Source organism: Phoca vitulina, unplaced genomic scaffold (assembly GCF_004348235.1).
Source record: "Phoca vitulina isolate PV1807 unplaced genomic scaffold, GSC_HSeal_1.0 scaffold58, whole genome shotgun sequence".
NCBI classification, from domain to species: domain Eukaryota; kingdom Metazoa; phylum Chordata; class Mammalia; order Carnivora; family Phocidae; genus Phoca; species Phoca vitulina.
The window spans coordinates 5,282,699-5,302,767 of NW_022589761.1; the positions used below are offsets into that span (position 1 = coordinate 5,282,699).

Here is a 20,069-nt window from a genome sequence, read left to right on the forward strand (position 1 = left end):
TCCATTGCTGTCTCCATTGATAATGGAGTTTCTCATTGATAATATGAGTTTCTTTATGTTTGTTATTAATTGTTTTTTATATTTGGGTGTTCCCAAGTTGGGGGCATAATTATTTACAATTGTTAGATTTTCTTGTTGAATAGTCCCCTTTATTATGTTTTAGTGTCCTTCTTCATCTCATTACAGTCTTTAGTTTAAAATCTAGTTTATCTTATATAAGTATTATTACTCTGGCTTTCCTTTGATGTCCATTTGCATGATAAATGTGTCTTCATCCCCTCACTTTCAATCTTCAGGTGTAACCAGGGACCTTGATCTTCACTGTGTAAACATTCACAAGGTCCAGGGGGCCGCCTATGGGGGCTGTGGGGATGAGGGGCTGGTGCCGAGGCTCTGGAGAGGCTAGGGGGCAAACCCCATTACAGGGGTGGGGGTAGGGGGTGGGGGGTGGGAGGTCAAGGCTCATACAAAAGCCTGGAGGTAGGTATTATCCTCCTCATTGTCCTTTGGCTAGTCTGGAAGACCCTTCTGGGAAGCGGCCTCTGCCCAGAGCTCCAACCAGAAGCACAGCTAAGTACAGACCTGCCACAACCTAATGAAGTCCTAAGAGAGAAGAAGCCAGAAGCACCGCCCAAGTTGCAGCAGGAAATGCCCCTCTCCACTCTCTGTCATTGGCTGAGTGCCTGCCTCCAATGTCAGAGGCACTGCCTTCTGGGTAATGTAGTTTCTGACTGAATCTTGGTGATGGGGAGCACACTTCCTGTTCTCTGAGCAATGTCCTCTTAAAGTTCGAAAGGCATGGTGTGGCTTGTAAGAAGTTGAAAGCAGAGCACACAGATTTCCATGCCCTTTAGGCAATGTCCTGCCTCAAAGGTCTCTAACATGTGATCCATACCTTGACATTCCTCCCTGTGTACCGCTGTGGTCTCACTTCACCTCTCTGAGCCAGTATTTACAATGAAAAATGAAGGTAATTCTGGAACATGGTAATTTAAAATGCTCCCCAGTAGATGGGGCACAGGGGTACAAGAACACCTGGTGCTAGGGTCCCAAACAGACCAGGTTTGGCCACTTGCTGCTCACAAAATCTAAAGGCAGAAAGACAAGTGGTGGTGAAACAAGAATGGAATTGATTTCTATTCTGCATGAAGCCAAGGACCCTCCTAGCTGGTCCTGTGGGACCCCATCTGGATCGTCGGACCCGGCCTGCCTTGTATCAATACCACTAAATGGTCCTCTAATTCAGTGGCTCCCAATTTGTGATCTCAGAACCAGCAGCAGCAGGATCACTTGGAACTTGGGAATGCAAATTTCATGCTCCATCCAGATTTAGTGACTTGGAAACACAGTGGGTAAGGCCCAGCACTCTGTGCTACCTCAGGGTATTCAACTGGTTGTAATGAAAATGCAGTGACTAAAATGGGAAAATAGCATAGTTGACCCTTGAACAACATGGGTTTGAACTACTTGGGTCCACTTACATCCAGTTGTTTTTTTTGTTTTTTTTGTTTTTTTGCTTTAACGTTAAAAATATGTTTCTAAAATATCACACAAAAGTTGGGAAGAGAAAGAAGAATGTCAACTAGCCTATATCTAAGCCTGGCTTTGGGGAAGTCGAAAGTTATCCATGAAGGGCCAAAGAGCTGCCTAAAGAACCTGGTGGCTGGGGTGAACTGCAGAGATCAAGATGGCTTCTTGTCAAGGTAACCAGCAGCCTGGGTCAGCCCTGTGCACCACCCAGGTGCAGTGAGGACAGCAAAGCTACTGGCCCCAATCGTTCCTCCTTTTCGGAGGGGAGAAGGATGTCACTAAAGAGTGACATGTTCTTTTTTTTTCTTAAAGATTTTATTTATTTATTCGACAGATAGAGAGCACAAGTAGGCAGAGTGGCAGGCAGAAGGAGAGGGAGAAGCAGGCTCTCCACTGAGCAGGGAGCTGGACGTGGGGCTCGATCCCAGGGCCCCAGGATCATGACCTGAGCCGAAGGCAGCCACTTAACTGACTGAGCCACACAGGCGCCCCAAGAGTGACATGTTCTTGATGGTCTTGTGCTCCTTCATTCTCCCAATCGCTGCCATTGAATCCTTCAACGACCACAGGACACACGGTGCCCTCATCCAGGCAGTGTCAACAATTCTGAAGCTTTGGGGGTGTGAGCAGATCATGTATAAGCTCTGAATGTCACATCTCTTAACAGAAGGTGTGCTGTGCTTTGTGAGTGTTGAACACGTGTGTGGTTATGCTCTGGGCTCCCTTCAGGACCTTGAAGCGAGAGGCCAGAACAAGAAAGTGTCTATTCTGCTGCTTCTTGTACTTACTGCAGTTGCAATCAAAGATGTACAAGTTCACTGAGGCCCAAACCTCAAAGCTCAATGCTCCACAGCGGCAGCCTCCTGTGTGTTTCACCAGGCCCTAGTATTCGAAGGTGCCCCACAGCAGCTTGGCCGCACCCTCCAAGGTGAGCCTCTGCTGCTTCTGGAATCTCTCCCAGCTCTCTCCCTGATTGCCCAGGTCCAGTGTGGCCACTGAGAATGTGGGGGTCACTGGGTCCGGAGTGGCGGGAGCAATGCCAGCTCTAGAAGCAGCTGCCTGGGGCCAGGCACCACTGCCTTGGCTGCCCCTTTGCAGATGGCTGCCTCGCTCCTGCCGGCTCAGGACTGAGTTGGTGGCCTGGGGATCCTGGACACCCCTGCCTCTTGTGGCTGCATCTGCCAAAGCGGCTTGGAGGCTCCTGTTCTTCTTACTAGCGGCGTGGCTCTATATATAGAATTTTATAGTATAGGACTATAAATATATTTTCCTTATGATTTTCTTAATGACATTTTCTTTTCTCTAGCTTACTTTATTGTAAGAATATTGTACATAATACATATAACATACAAAATATACGTTAATTGACTGTTTATGTTATTGGTAAGGCTTCTGGTCAACAGTAGGCTATTAGTAGACAAGCGTTGAGCAAGTCAAAAGTTATATGTGAATTTTCAACTGCATGAGGGTTGGCATGGGTTCGCCTAACTTCCGTGCTCTTCAAGGGTCAACAGTACTGCCTACCTCATGGGAAATGACATAAAAAGGGATTAATACAGGACCTAGCATACGGTGTTCAATACGTAGAGCCGTTATTATTGGCAACATGATCACGAGGCTTCCACATATACTGATGTGTTGGGGGGGCAAGTCAGATATGCCTTTTTGCAGAGTCATTGGCTATCTTTGATCAAACATAAAATACAATGGCTCACTGAATCAACTAGTAACCTCATAGATAATGATAAACATTTTTGCATAAAACGGCAGTTTCATGCTGCTTGCTTCATTTACCTGCTTACTTGTTCACTTATTTATCTTAAGCAGCTCATGTAGGAATGTTTCATAAACCGCAGGTATCCTTATTACCCAAAAGATGCATTCATACCAGACCACATGATTCAACACTTGGGAAGATCAGGACTAAGTGCCCAGAGGCCTAAGTAGACAGGAGACTTGACATAGTTTCAAGTTGGTGAGACAAGCTGACAGGTAATTATTTACCTCTAATTCTCAGGAACCAGGACCTCACTCCTGTTCCTGTCTTCCTGCTGGCTTCAGGGCAGTTGGCACAGGTACAAAATTGCAATTGTGACACAGCCTAGACGTCCAGCACCTCAGGGGCAGTAGGTCCCATCCTCATCAAGACCCCATCAGCATGACCTGAAACTCTACGCCCCAAGGGAGCACTAAATCATGCCCAAGTGTGATAACCAAAACCACTAGGTAAGGAGGCAAACTCATGCAGGAGCACAAAAGAGAAAACAGAGTGAAGATAAAACCGCACAATCCCATCTGCCCATATTCCATTGGCCATAACTCCTTCACGTGGTTCCAAACTAAGTGTAAGAGAAGGTGGGATGTGTTGTCCTCCTGAGCATCCAGAAAGAGAGAATGGGACTGGGGAGCATCTTGCCAGTTTATAGGACAACCCGTCAATGTAGTCCTCAGAGAATCATTTCATTATTCCTCCTATGCATTCAACAGTCTCAGCTGTGGACTTTGCTCTCTGACCTTATGTTACATTGGAATGTTAATCTTGCCAAATAGCAGTTAGGTAATAAACATATCTTTTTTAATGGAAAAATACATACAAAGGAAACATTTTTTGTAAGAAAAAATTCCAACTGAAACCAAACCAAATATTAGACATTTTGCTAATTGTCATCCTGCTTTTCTTCAAAAACTCATGTAAAAACATGTCACACTTTTCTACTGAAATAATAAGATAGCATACCACCTTTTTCACACTTTATTTTAGGTTGAATCATATGAAATTGCCATTCATTTAGGTCAAAAACAGTCAAATATCTGCAGTTTCATTTTGCCCAACCTAATAAACTAAGCACTTCCCAATTTGATTATTACTTTAGTTATGATTTTATACCAGTGAATTATTCTGGTATAAAATCATCTTTTCCAAAGGTAAGTCAGATATTTTATTTTATTTATTTATTTATTTATTTTAAAGATTTTATTTATTCATTTGACAGAGAGAGAGACAGTGAGAGCAGCAACACAAGCAGGGGGAGTGGGAGAGGGAGAAGCAGGCTTCCTGGCGAGCAAGAAGCCCGATGCGGGACTCAATCCCAGGACCCTGGGATCATGACCTGAGCCGAAGGCAGATGCCCAACGACTGAGCCACCCAGGCGCCCAAGTAAGTCAGATATTTTAAAAGCTTTCAACTATTTTATGCTCAAGCAGTGCTAATATGAAAATTCATCTGCATACACATATCATTTTTCTACTTTGGATCTTTTGAATGTCTGCAGATTTAATGTGTAGAAGTTGTGAAATTAACAAGCCTCTGGTTTACTCAATTTACCTCTAAGCAGGAGGTAAATTACAGGCTCTGACCGTATAGTGTTCCCTTAATTATGCCTGCTGATTTTTATTTATTTTTTATTTATTTTTAAAGATTTTATTTATTTATTTGACAGAGACAAACACAGGGAGAAAAGGAACACAAGCAGGGGGAGTGGGAGAGGGAGAAGCAGGCTTCCCGCTGAGCAGGGAGCCCAATGTGGGGCTCAATCCCAGGACCCTGGGACCATGACCCGAGCGGAAGGCAGATGCTTAACCACTGAGCCACCCAGGTGCCCCTATGCCTGCTGATTTTTAGACGGCTAGCCTCATCTTCTGTATTTATATATTAAAAAAAAAATATTTTTTTTGTGGTAAAATACACATAACATAAAATTAATCTTTTTAAGTATATATGTATTTTTTAAAAATATTTTATTTATTTATTTGAGAGAGAGAGACCACAAGGTGGGGGGTAGGGGCAGAGGGAGAGGGAGAAGCAGACTCCCTGCTGAGCAGGGAGCCTGACATGGGGCTTGATCCCAGGACTCCGGGATCATGACCTGAGGCGAAGGCAGACACTTCATGTACTGAGCCACCCAGGTGCCCCTTAAGTATATTTAAAGTATACAATTCAGTGACATTTAATACACTCACAGAGTGTGCAGCCATCTAGTTCCAGATTATTTTCATCATCCTAAAGTGAAACCCGGTACCCATTAATCAGTCCTTCCCTATTACTTCTTACCACTCCCTCCACCACCAGCCCTACCTCCTCCTCAGCCCTTGTCAACAAACAATCCATTGTCTGTCTCTCTGGATTTTCCTATAAAATATTTCATACAAATGGAATCACAATATGTGGCCTTTCAGGGTTGGCTTCTTTCATTTAGCATAATGTTTCAGTGTTGATCCATGTGGTAGCATGTATAATTGCTTTATTCCTTTTTCCACTGTATGAACATACCACCTTTTGTTATCAGCAGTTGATAGATGTGTGGGGGTGTTTTGGAATAGTGTTTGTATGAACAGTCATGTATAAATTTTTGTTTGAATGTCTACTTTCAATTGTTTGGGATATATACCTAAGAGTGGAATTATGGAATCATATGGGAATTCTATATTTAACTCACTGAGGTACCAGAAAACCATCAAACTGTTTTATACAGTGGCTGTGCAGTGTTACAGTCCCACTTGCAAACTGTTTCCCACAATGGCTACATCATTAAAAGTTTACATTCTCATCAGGGGTGTGCAAGGGTTCCAATTTCTCCTCATCCTTGCCAGCATTGTTATTTTCAGTTTTGGAATTCTACCTACCCTAGTGGGTGCCTTATGGTTTGATTTGTACTTTCCTAATGGCTCATGAAGTTAAGCATATTTTTTGCTTGTTGGCCACTTGTATATCTTCGTTGGAGAAGTACTTATTCTAGTCCTTTGCTTATTCTTTAAATTGGGTTATGTGTATTTTTGTTGTTGAGTTGTAAGCCTTTCTGATACTGAACTCTTATTAGATATATCGTTTACAAGCCAAATTTCTATATTAGATATGACCCCAAAACACAAGCAACAACAAAAATAATAGATAAATTTGGTTTTATCAAAATTAAAAACTTTTGTGCATCAAAGGGCACTTTCAAAAGAGGAAAGGACAACCAAAGGAATGGAAGAAATATCTATAATTATATATCTGATAAGAGCCCAGTACCCAGAACATATTAAAAATGCTTACAAAATGCATCAGGGAAATGCAAATCAAAACCATGACTAATATACCAGGTTCAAGGTTGAAGATTTACCTGTATGTTTCCTTCTAAGAATTTTGTACTTTTACCTCATATGTTAAGTCTTTGCTCCATTTAGAGTTGAAAATTTTATATGGACTAAGATAAGGTTCCAACTTTATATTTTTCATGTAGATATCCACTTGTCCCATCACCATTTTTTGAAGAGACTATTCTTTCCCCATGGAATGGTTTTAGCACTTTTGTCAAAAATCAATTGGTCATGGATATATAGGTTCATCCCTGGGCTCTCCTATGTTAATGCCAGTATCACAGTATTTTAATTACTATAGATTTGTAGTAAGTTTTGAAATCAGAAGTATGACACTGCCAACTTTGTTCTTTCTTTTCTAAGATTGTTTTGGCCATTCTTGGTTCCTTGAATTTCCATATGAATTTGAAAATGAGCTTATTGACTTCTTTTTCCTCAGGAGTGGGAGGAGCAGAGGGAGAGGGAGAGAATTTTTTTTTTTAAAGATTTATTTATTTATTTTAGAGAGTGTGTGCAAAAGGGGGGAGGGGCAAAGGGAGAGGGAAAGAATCTCAAGCAGACTCCCCATTGAGCACAGAGCCCAATGCAGGGCTTGAGATCATAACCTGAGCAGAAACCAAGAGTCAGATGCTTAAGCAACTGAGCCACCCAGGCGTCCCCAGCTTGTTGATTTCTATAAAGAAGCCAGCTGGGATTTTGATAGTTGAATCTGTAGATCAGTTTAAGGAGTATTGGCATCTTAACAATATTGTCACATGAGTGTGGATATCTTTACATTTATTTAGGTCTTCTTTAGTTTCTTTCAGCAATATTTTGTAGCTTTTAGTACATAAACATTGTATATTCTTGGTTAAATTTAATTCTAAGTGTTTTATCCTTTCTGGTGATTTTATAAATGGAATTGTTTTCTTCATTTCCATTATGGGTTGATCATTGCTAGTGTCAAAATCAGTTGGTTGATGATGGGTTGATTTCTCTTCTTTTGGCAGTGTTAAGATGTTATCCTACTGCATATGGCACTCATGATTTCTGAAGAGAATTGACTGTTGGTCTTAATAAGAATCCCTTCAACATGATGAATCACTCATCTCTTGGCCTGCAAGATTCTCTGTCTTGGGTTTATGGCAATCTCATTATGATGTTACTTGGTGTGGATCTCTTTGAGTTTATCCCACTTGGAGTTTTGCTGACCTTCTAGGTGTATAGATTCCTGTCTCTCATCAAGTCGGGGGAATTTTCAGCCATTTTTCTTCAGACATTCTTTCTGCACCCTTCTCACTCTGTCTTCTCTCCTTCTAGGATTCCCATTATGTGTCTGTTAGTATTCTTCAGGTTGCCTCACAAATCCACTAGGCTCTGTTCATTTTTCTTCATTCCTTTACCTTTCTTCTCCCTAGACTGTTTAATTTCAATTGACTTATCTTTAAGGTCACCAATCATTTCTTCTGTCTTCTCAAATCTGCTGTTGAAGCCCTCTGGTGAATTTCTCATTTCTGTTATTGTACATTTTCACTCCGGAATTTCTGTTTGGTTCCTCTTTATGATTTTTATCTCTTTATTGATATTTTATGTTTTGGGTGACATTAGTCCTCTGGTATCCTTATGTGCTTAGTCCATGGTTGCCCTTAGTACTTTGAGTGTATTTCAGGGTGTTGATTTAAAAACCTTTGTTTAATAAATTCAGTCCTTGGTCTTCCTCAAGGACACTTTCTGTTTATTTCTTTATTCCTGTGAATGAGCCATACTTGTTTGATTTTTGCATTCCTTGTATTTTTTCATTGATAATGGGACCTTTCAAATGTAGTAACTCTGGAAATCAGATTCTCGGTCCCTACCCTATGGTTTATTGTTGGTTTTGTTGTGGGTTGTAGTTGTCTGTTTAGTGACTTTTCTAAATTATTTTTTATAGATGTTATTGTGGGTGGTCACTGAAGTCTCTATTTATTAGCTTAATGGTAAGATAACTATTTGATAGGGACTTCTTAAATGCCTGGAGACAAAGACAAAAATATATTCTTCTATCCTTTACAAATTTGCTCTGAGTTGGACCACTCCTTCACTGATTAGCCAGGCCTTTTACATTTCTGCCTTAGCCTTCATTTCCTTTGTGTGAAGCCTAAAGATCAACCATTGGTGAAAGCTTGGGGACTTTTCAGGTCTTTTCTAAGCATGCACTTTCCCTGGGAATGTACAAGGTCTTCTAGATTTCCTGGTATATGTGGGAGCTTTGCAAAGCCCTTATTCCTTCCCATACCCCCTTTTCCAACTTGCTTCTCTCTAGACATTTTGCTCTATCTACTGCATGCAATGTCTGTTATCCCTATCCCCTGGCAGCTGTGGCTAGTATATGCTTTTAATTATTTTTGGCAAGTGTTGCTTGGGAGGCTGCTCCAGCCCTGAGAAAATTCCAAGGCTGCCAAAAGAAAGGCAAATAAACCCCTATGTCAATCCCTCAGAGAGCTGCAGAGTGGCCAAAACACACAACCACAATTCTTTGAGAATGGGTCCATATTGCCTCCTTCTCAGGAAAGACTCCCATCCATCTCTGTCAATAGAAGACAAATTGACATCAACGAGGAAATGTTTCGTTCCTAAAGTTTCCATTGTCTGAAAGATCCCTATGAAGAAAAGCCAAGACCAGTAGGTTAAGAATATGGTCTGTGGGTCTGAGATTGTCTCTAATGAGCAAATTCATGTTATATAGGAAAAAAAAAAAAAAGAAGAGTGGAGGTTTTCAGGATTCCAACTTTCATCCAAGTGAGATATATAATCCACATTTCTAAATTGATCAAATCCATCATATTAATAACTAGGGAATGTAGATTTTAATTGTACTCATTAAAATCTAGAGGAAAATCAAACTATACATACTAACATCTCCTTTATCCCTTAATACTTACTCACATTTCCCATTTAAAATTAACATTGAAATATGTCCTTAACCATGCAAACGCTTATTCATTGAAGTAATATATCTAAAGTAAAATAAACTGAAAACCACTGAAATGTTCAATGATGGGATATTTGCTTAATAAACAAAACATCATTCACACAGTGTACTGCTCAGTACAATGGCTTCAAGCCATTATGAAATGAGGAAAAGAGTGGGGAGAGGAGGGGAGAAGAAGAAAAAGATGAAGAACAAGGAGGAAGAGGAGTAGGAGTTGTTAATATGCCCCAGTACAGTCTTGGGGTTTGGCAACTTCTGTTCTAAGGAAGCAGAAAACAATGTACTTTGGGTGTCAAAAAGAAAACATTTCAAAAGCAAACAAAAATAAAGCTTATATATTGGGGAAGAGTAGGGACATACTGAACATAAAGAAGGGGCACATTTGGAAGATAAACCTTTTGGAATCAGCATGGTTTTACAATTTTTGCCTTGGGATAGTGTACCAAAACAAAATTCACCTAAAATTAAAACAATTAACCTACAATAAAAGTAAGAATGGGTCATAGGAATATGAAACAGAATTTTATTTTATTATTTTTTTAAGATTTTATTTATTTATTTGACAGAGACAGAGAAGGAGCAGGGGGAACAGCAGGCAGAGGGAAAGGGAGAAGCAGGCTCCCTTCTGAGCAAGGGGCCCAAGCAGGGCTCCATCCCCGGACTCTGGGATCGTGGCCTGAGCTGAAGGGTGATGCTTAAATGACTGAGCCACCCAGGCGCCCCTGAAGCATAATTTTAAAACGACAACATATTGGAATAAGTATTTTTCCTATACACACAGAAAAATTTTGTGCTTTTATTGTATAAAAGAGAAATGTGATCACATATCTGTAGGAGAATATAGCTGTCAGACAACAAAAGACTGTAGATTGTGACTTCCGCTCCAGGATGTAAAAGCTACAAGGAACATTTCTCCTATACTTGGAACAACAAAAAAAGCTTGGTTAGCATCAGATTGATGACTTTTTTTTCCCAACCCATCAGAGAGCTATGAGTGCAGAGCAAATAACTGGCCCAAAATTTAAAGAGAGACAGTGACTTAAGAGAGGAGATTTGGACACATGCTCCCCTTGGGTAGATGCAGGAAGGTATCTAGGGTAACCAACCTGGTTTGACCGGACTGTCTTGGTTTTAGCACTGAAATTCCCATGTACTGGAAACACCCGTCCCGGGACAAAAGTCCCAGTGTTCAGTGATAGGTACAGAAGTTTGCAGCAAACCCATGCATGAGCCAAAAACATATGGGCTGAAAGCAAAACTGTTTTTAATGCCAGGATGCTGGGTATGGCATAGATTATTGGCCATGTGTAGTTGCTGTAGCTGGCCCAGCTCACACCTGAGTGATTTTATGATGAGGCATCATGTATAAATGACACCTTACTTACCCCGATGCCACCTAATGTATATAGTGAATCAGTGAAGCCACAGAAAGTGAAGCAGTTTCCTGATCCACACTGATCCCACCCCATATCGGACATTCTTCTGTCTCAGTTCTTTCCTCTTCTTGCATGTCTGTGCCTGTATTTGTTTCCTATCACTGCTCTAAAAAAAATATTACTACAAATTCATTGGTTGAAAACCACACACACACGATTTATCATCTTGAAGTCTCTGAGCCCTTGAACTTCAGGTCAGAAGTTCAAGGGCTTTGCTGGGTGTTCTGAATAAAAATCCACAGGGACAAACTCAAGGTACTGGCCAGGGCTACAGTATTCATCTGGGGCCCTGAGCCCTCTTCCACAATCACTTTGTTTTTGTTTTCATTTTCAGAATTCATTTCCTGCTCACAGTTTCCATGTGTCCTCCTTGACTTTTAAGCCAGCAACAGTGGGTTGAGCGCTTCTTTCTAGCTTTGAATCTCTCTTCCTTTTTACCAACCAGCCAAAGAAACTAATCTGCATTTAAGGGCTCCTGAGATTAGGCTAGATCCAGCCAGATAACCCAGGATCATCTCATTTGAAGATCAACTGATTAGTAACTTTGCTTACATTTACAAAGTCTCACCTGCCACATATTCAGCATATTCATGGCAGTCACACCCGGGGGCAAAACGTAATGGGTTCCAAATTTCGGTCTACCATGTTCCCTTTTACCTGTAAATTCATTTATATCTAAATATCTATGTCTATGTATAGGTTCTGGAGCAGATTTATATTTTCTTAATAGTAAGCCTGGAATTCTTTTATATGTGAATTTAATAGTTTATCCACACAACTCAGCTAATGAGTATCCTCATGTCACTCTTACAGGCTCTAGATGTTACAAAGCACAGCTGGACTCAAATTATGTTTGTCTCAGTTCCGCACAATGTCCTTAGTCATAATAGTTTGCTTCTGAATAATTGTGATTTCCCCTGATTTTTGAAACCAAATGAATCATTTTGGGGAAGTTTTCATTTTACTTACTTGTATGGATTTTTTCCTCTACTTCACCTGATAGTCACATGCTGGGTCCGTGAGGAATGACTACTGACGTGAGTTTACATCTCACTCCTGTCCCTGACGACAGAGATCTCATTTGGAAGAGACCTGGGATTTAAGCCTAATATCCAGCCTTAATTTTTTAAGTGTCACATTTACATAATTCTTATTATTTCTTGTTTCTCATGCCATAAATCAGGTATTTTCTTAGCTGCATTAAAATTCACACATTTGTGAATGAAAAAGCAGGCTATCATATGGTGGTTGCACTTGTGTAAGAACACACTTCTATTTGAGATTTGTCCCAATTTTTCTCTTAGAGAAACTCCCAGTATGTGCATTTGTCTGCTAGGGTTGCCATAACAAAGTACCACAGTTTGGGTGGCTCAACCAACAGAAGTTTATTTTTCTGCAGCGCTGGAGGCTAGAAGTCCAAGATGAAGGTGTTGGTAGGTTTGGTTTCTTTTGAGGTCTCTCTCCCTGGCTTGCAGATATATGCTGTCACAGTGTCCTCACGTGGTTTTCCCTCAGTCTGTGTTGTCTCTGATCTCCTCTTCTGATAAGGACAGCAGTCATATTGGATGGGGGTCCACCCATGTGACCTCATTTTACCTTAATTATCTTTGAGGAAAAAGCCTATCTCCAAATACAGCCACATTCTGAGCTAATAGGGGCTAGGGCTTCAACAGATTTTGGGGAAACGCAATTCAGCCCATAACATTGTGAAATATGGCATATGTATAAGAAATTTAAAACTATGTAGATTTTAATCTTTTTAAAGTTGATACCTACGTAACCACCACTAAAGGCAATACAAAGAATAATAGCAGTGCCCAGAGCCCGGAGAACTCCATCCCAGTCACAACGTGTGCCTGCTCCGAAACCGAGAGGAATTCTAAAACCTGATTGAAAGCCAGTATGACCTGACTTGTTGGATAGTTTTTCCTATTGTGTCTCAATCCCAAAAATAGAGTTTGGTTGTGGCTGTTACTGAATTTTATATGAATGGAATCCTAAATTAGGGGCTCCATTTGGTCTTGTTATTGTCTTCAAAATAAACATACAAGATTCACCCATGTCATCCTGTGTATCTGCATATTATCCATTTTCATTGCTGTTGAGCTAATAATGGATCTATCCATTCTGCTGCTGATGCACCTTTGTATTGTTTTCAGCTACTGGTAACGTAATCATGCTGCTGTGAGTTTTTGTCCAAGTATTCTGATACACATAAAATCGACCTTTGTATAGCAGTAGTTTACACACTTAAAAAAACGTTCATTGGGAAGACAAAATATGTTTATGTACTTAACTGCAGAACTTTGAAATATACAAGGCAAAAAGTGACCAAACTAAACGATAATATACAAATTACAATCATACTTGAGGATGTTAACACTTCTTTCTCACTAATTGTTAGAATAAGTAAACAAGAAGCAAATCGGAGTGCAAAAGATTTATCTTGACCTAATGGTATTTGTAAAACACTATATCCAACATTAGCTGAACACACTTCTTTTTCTTTTCTTTCTTTTTAAAGGACATGGATGAAACATTTATTCTGTCTTGCTTGAATGAACTGTATTTCAGGGTAAGAGGCTGATGTCAGACAGTTCTTTTTTTTTTAATTTAAATTTATTTAATTAACATAGTGTATTATTAGCTTCAGGGGTAGAATTTAGTGATTCATCAGTTGCGTACAACACCCATTGCTCATTACTTCGGGTGTCCTCCTTAACGCCCGTCACCCACATACCCCATCCTCCTAACCACCTCCCCCTCCAGCAACCCAGATTGTTTTTTATAGCTAAGAGTCTATTATTGTTTGCCTCCCTCTTTCTTTTTATCTTCTTTTATTTTTCCTTCCCTTCCCTTATGTTCATGTGTTTTGTTTCTGAAATTCCACATAGCAGTGGAATCATATGGTATTTGTCTTTCTCTGACTTATTTTGCTTAGCATAATACCCTCTAGTTTTATCCACGTCATTGCAAATGGCAAGACTTCATTCTTTTTGATGGCTGAGTAATATTCCAACATATATATATATATATATATATATATATATATATATATCACCTCTTCCTTATCCATTCATCTGCAAGGGACATCTGGGCTCTTTCCATATTTTGGCGATTGTGGACATTGCTGCTTTAAACACTGGGGCACATGTGCTCCTTCAAATCACTATGTTTATATCCTTGGGATAAATACCTAGTAGTGCAATTGCTGGGTAGAACATACTTCTTTTTCAAGTGAACCTGGAAGGTTCATGAGGTAGGCATATATTGGGTCAAAAACTATGTCTTGACAAATTTCCAAAGTTGAACATATATACAGGGTTTTTTCTCTGAACACAGCGGAATTAAAGCAGAAACCAATAACTAAGATATCTAGAAAATATGCAAATATTTAGAAAGAAATGAAAACATACTTTCACATAACCAGTGGGTCAAAGAAGGAACAATATAAAATTAGAGATAATTTGAACTGAATGATAACTGAAACAGAGCAAATAAAAAAAATTTTTTTAAGATTTTATTTATTTATTTGAGAGAGAGAGAGCACAAGCAGGGGGAGTGGCATGCAGAGGGAGAAGCAGGCTCCCCGCTGAGCAGGGAGTCCAACTCTGGGGCTCCATCCCAGGACCCCAGGTTCATGACCTGAGTTGAAAGCTTATCAGACTAAGCCACCCAGGCACCCCAGAGCAAATCAAATTTTACAGTATGTGGTTAAAGCAGTGCATAAGGGAATGTTGCATCTTTAAGTGTTTATATTAAAAAATAAGAAAGATCTAAAAACAGTGACTTAAGTTTCCATCCTAAACACAGAGAAATGAAAGCAAGTTAAATCCAAAATAGAAATAGATAACAAATATAGGAATGGAAATAGAAAATATACAGCACAGAAAATTACTAAAGCTAAAGTGGGATTTGTAGAAGACTAATACAACTGATAAATGTCTACTAAGATTAATCATGAAATAAAAAGTGAAATTTCAAACTATCAGTATCAGGGGAAAGGGGGTATTGCTACAGATTGGAAGACATTCAAAGGATACGGTGATTCTAAACACCTTTTGAGCAAGAAAATCGCAGGTTCAAAGAGTTCTCCTGGTGAATTTCATCCTATATAGAAGATATTTTACCAGCGTTGTACAAACTCTCAGAAAATAGAGGAGGCAGATTCTCCGAATCCATTCTATGAGGTTAACACTACCTTCATACCAAAATATAAAAATAAATGTACAGATTCATGTACTCATAAACACAGATATGACAATCTTTAACATATTAGGAAATCCATCCTAACCAAATTTAAAAATGTACTCTAGAATGACCAAGTGGAAATTGCAGCAGGTACCCAAGGTCGGTTTCATATGGAAAATCAATCAATGCAATTTACCATCTGAAGAGACTAAAGGAGAAAAGCCACCTGCCTATCTCAAAGCTGTGGGGGAAGTAACTGATGAAGTTTCACAGAGCTTTCAGAAAGATCTCTTGGTCAAGTAGGAATTGGAGGGAATCTCCTCTTTCCTAAGGCAAAGCAGGGTGAAGTGACCACAAGTGACTCTGCCTTGGGACAGAAGACTTTGAAAGCGGAGCGGAGTCTGCACCCATCGGCAGGGCCTCTCGAGGCCTTGATCTGGAGAAGAGCTCTCACCGCAGCGGTATGGTTTGCCATACAGCTACAACAGATGCCTCATGGGCTCATGCTGGCAACTAGTGACCTGTGTCCTACACCTTCTGAGGGGACTGGAGCCCAGTGCGGCCTGTGGGGGCCTTAGGAGTGCCAGTAATTCAGACCTGGTAGGCAGCGTGGGATCCTTACAGGGGTGCCATGGTGCTGAGCATCCGGACTAGAAAAATGGTCATCCGTGATCCCTGCATGATGAGGGGGCACCACAGTCAGGTGGTGAGTGCATGAGCTCTGGAATCAGACGGACCAGTTCAAACCCTAGCTTCACCACCATGTGGGGCCCTCTGGAAGATGCTGAGGGTTCATGCTTTTTGTAATCTGTAAAACTGTAAGAAGAAGCAAAGAGCACCTGCCTGCCTGGAAGGGATGTGGTGGGGCACAGCACCTGGCAGGCTAGGCCACTCCATCGGCCCCTACCTCAGAAAACTCGGCAGCCCAGCTGCTGATGCTTGGGACTCACACTTTTCCAGGGCTGCGACAAGGCTGGCCTTGTCTTGCTCCAGGACTAGAACAGACCACAGACGGGTCCCTTGTAAGCAGATTTTCCGGAAACCCAACCTACCAACATGGAGGAAAGGGAGGATGTGAGGGTAAACAGGTGTCGTCCGTGGCGGCTGCCTGGGTGAATCACACCCTGTGTTGCTGGGTCACTCCATGGCCCCCCCGTCACCTGCCAGCTGAAGCCATCCCCAGACTCTGGGTGCACCAGTACCCGCAGGAAACAGAGCCCAACCTCATCCTCTCCGTCAGGGTCTCTCTTACACTGACCTAGAGTGAGCCAGGCCCCCAGTCCATCAAGACTTAGGTTGCTCCAGGGCTCGGCTCTGAGCAGGCTCTGCTTCCTCTGCCCCCGGGAGAAATGGCTAGTGGACCTAGAGGCACAGATTGCCTCAGCTACAGCCCTGGGCCAGGTGCCGAGGAGGCTGCAGACCCCGAGCCCTGGTGGTCCCACTTCTGCTGGCAGCCAGCATCAGCAGTCCTGAGCAGTGCCCACAGAGTGCGGGGGCACTGCTGGTCCCCAACACCTGCAAACGGGTGCGGAAATCCCAAAGGGACTGGAGAAGGGCCGTTGGCCCCACCCTCTGCCCTCTGGCGCCCTTGCTTCCACCCTTTGCTGGCCAGGACTTTCCTGTCACACATCCAGTGATGAGTCCCCAGCATCAGGCTGAACAGTGCATGGTTTGCCTTGGAAGAGTAGGTAGCTAGAGGCACCTCCAAATTACGTACTACGCTCCCAGGATCAGACAGCGAACACATAGCTCTACATGGGCAATTTAAAGCAACCTTCTCCCCTTTCCTGACCCAGCTCCTGTTCCCCAAGCAGCTGTCACCCACCCGTTCATCCGGCCCCGTGTCCCTCCTTCACTTCCACCAGTGCCTCGGTTCTCACTGGCCAGCCCATCACTGCCTCCCCGTCCCTTCGCCCGGGCCAGTCAGCACATCCGTAGAGGTGACCTCCCAGGGCATTTTGGAATTGGGTGTAACCCACATGGGCTCCGCTCCCCATTCCCAGGCTTTCACCTCCCGGTATCCCTAAGGATCCACTGTGCGTTACCTCCCCATTAACCAGTGATGAGGGAACAGAAGGCAAGCTGAGAACAAAGCAGAAACCGGCACCCTACACCCACCCCCTTTGGGATATATGTGACATTCCTCAGGCACCGCTGGCCGCCCTAAAGGAAACAATGGTTGACTGATAGACATCACAGTCCTGCAGGACCAGGAGTGTCCCTCAGTTTACAAATGTCCTAGTGATTTACAAGGAAGCAGCTTTCTTATCAATAGCCTAACTTCCAAGAGACCCATAACTCAGTTTCCTGAAGCCCTAACATCACCCTCCCCTCCATAAAATTAAGGGAGGCTGAGGCAGAAGGAAATGTAAATTAAATTGGATTTCTTCTGAACCTGAAGCCCATTGACAAGGACGTGTGATAGGAGGAATGTAACATTCCTCCCGGAAACTCCCAACTGTCTTCATGTTAGTGTCTCATTACAGGGAAAAACAACCTTGGTTTGACAATAACCAGGCCCCCAGTATCCTGAGAGACTCTAGCATATGACAGTCCTTCTGGACACCCCCTTTGTCCTCACCTCCCCAACTCCTGAGTATATAATCAGCCACTCCTCAAGACCACAGGGCAGCAGCTTTCTGCCCATGGGTCCTGTCCCTGTGCTTTAATAAACCACCATTTTGCACCAAAGACTCCTCAAGAATTCCTACTTGGTCGTCGTCAGCTCCGGACTCCACCCCATTGAGCTTCACCTATATTCCAAAACTGCATCACCAGGACCGCTCGGTGTGGAACAGCTCCAGTCTCTACCAGTCCACCTCCAGCATAATCAGGAGCCCTACCCCAACTCTGAACCTTTGCTTGAGCCCGGGAGCTGTGCTTCAGTCACATGTGAGTCCCTGATGGGCAGGAGCAGAGTCACTGTCCCTAGTGCCCCTGTCTTTACTAGCCAATCCATATCTGGTTTTGCAGTTACCTGCTTTACAGCCGCCAGGATGTCAGCCAACTGGGCATCCAAGCCTGCCTTTGACTCTGATGAAATTGATATGGCTCCCAGGCCCCCTTCCCAGGGTCCTCCTGACAGCCCCCCGCACCCAGCAGCTTTGCTAGCTCTCACCCTGTGGGAGATCTGGCAGTCTCAGAACAAGCTCCAGTCTTAACCTCTGCGGAAGCCCAGGCACCCAGTGGGAGCACGAGTCGGTCAGCTTCTGCATACGTGTTCCCCCTTTGGCATCTTGGTCAGCCAGCCATCATCCACGGAACTGGAGCCCTCATCAGGAGGATGCCCAGCACTAGGCGCAGCTCCCCTTTTGCTAACATGACTCCAGACCCATTTCCTTTCAAGGCATCTGCAGCTCCTTTGGGTCATGACCGTTCCGGCGTCAGCACGTCCGCCCCAGGCCCCAGCTCCATGTCTGAAGCACTCAGCTTTAGCACAGGGCCGAGGGGGACACCCAGTACCTCGGCTCGTGTTGGGGGAGGCTGAGACCTGAACTCCAGGGTCCTGCCAGCCGTACACCTCTGTTACAATTGGAGACAGCGAGCCTCCCCTGGAGGACACATTCCTTCTTGCCCAAAGTCAGACCGCCCGGAATCCTCAGGCCGAGCACTCTTGTCCCTGTCAGCAGAGAAACCGTCGTTGACAACAGATGTGCCAGAAGACACTTCTGTTCCTCCTTGTGTTCACATCACCTGGAAACCATCCAGCCAAAGCACCCCAGCTGCAGTAAGAGGGGCAACACCACACCTGTGCTTGGAGGTCTGTCTGTTCCCAGCTGCAATCCAAGCACTCAGGGTCCACTCGTCCAGGGCCCAGTGAGAGTTCCAGTGAGAGTTCCAGTGAGAGGGGCCAGGATGAGAACTATGGTGGAGAATCAGTGTTCTCTTCCCGTGTCTGGTCGGTGCCCTTGGGGCCCGTCTGGCCAGAGCCAAGCTCTTCCTATTGGAGAAGCCTGCACCACTGAGAAGAAATACAGGCCTGAAGATGCTGCTCTTCGTGCCTTCGGTCAGATGCCTCAGGGCCACCAGGCCAGGGCACCTCTGTTGCTGTCACAGGGGCTGGCACCACAGTGTGGCTGGAGAAATGACCGTCCGTGAATCCAGGCAGGGCACGTGGGGTCCATGAGGGCAGGGCACAGGGAGTGCCGTGGGAGGCGGGGCACACTCGCTGTGTTTGGGCACACTTGTAGTTCCACCCTCATTCAGAGCAGCTGGGGATGCTCGTGGCCAGAGCACATGAGTTGCAGTCAGATGGGACAACGTCACTCTTAGGAAGACACTTGGGGCCTGGCCTTCAGTCGGTCCACTGGGGCCTTCTGGCCAGGATGCCCCCTTTGACTTTGTAGGAGCCGACACCACTGAGAAAATACCTGTGCTTCCCGCACTTCTTCACCCCCTCTGACCAGATCACAGGGGCCTCTTCAGCGGGTCCAGCGAGGAGCAGCCTTGCCTTGGGGGTGGCCTTGGCACCTGTCCAGGGATTCCCTGTGGCCACGAGGGTGGGGGCACCCACCCACTGGTTGTCTTCTCCTGCAAGAACTAGGATCGCAGCAACTAGGAAGCAAAAGCCTCCTCTACACATGGCGGCGACCACTGTCCCTCACTCGTGGGTGTGCTTTGCTGGGGAGGGACAGTCTCAGGCGCGTCTAGTTCTGTCCATCAAACTTCACCTGTTGTTTGTTTCCCTAGAGCAAGCCGGAGGCCCAACAGCTCAGGGTGTTTGTGTATGTATCCAGATTGTGGGTTCCGATGAGGCTGCTCAGGGGTCAACACACTGGCTCGAAAAGGTCCACTGTGGAGAGAAGGGAGAGGTCTGTAAGCATCACCCGGGCAACACTCTGCTTTCCACTGTCGGCCTGCAAGCCTCGAGCTCCAGGCCCAGT

At 43.7% G+C, this 20,069-nt stretch overlaps 1 pseudogene; it reads right to left on the reverse strand.

Moving 5' to 3' along the window:
• Positions 1-292: 292 nt before the first annotated feature.
• On the reverse strand, positions 293-3,428 carry LOC116623205 (annotated as a pseudogene).
• Between the last annotated feature and the right edge of the window lie 16,641 nt (positions 3,429-20,069).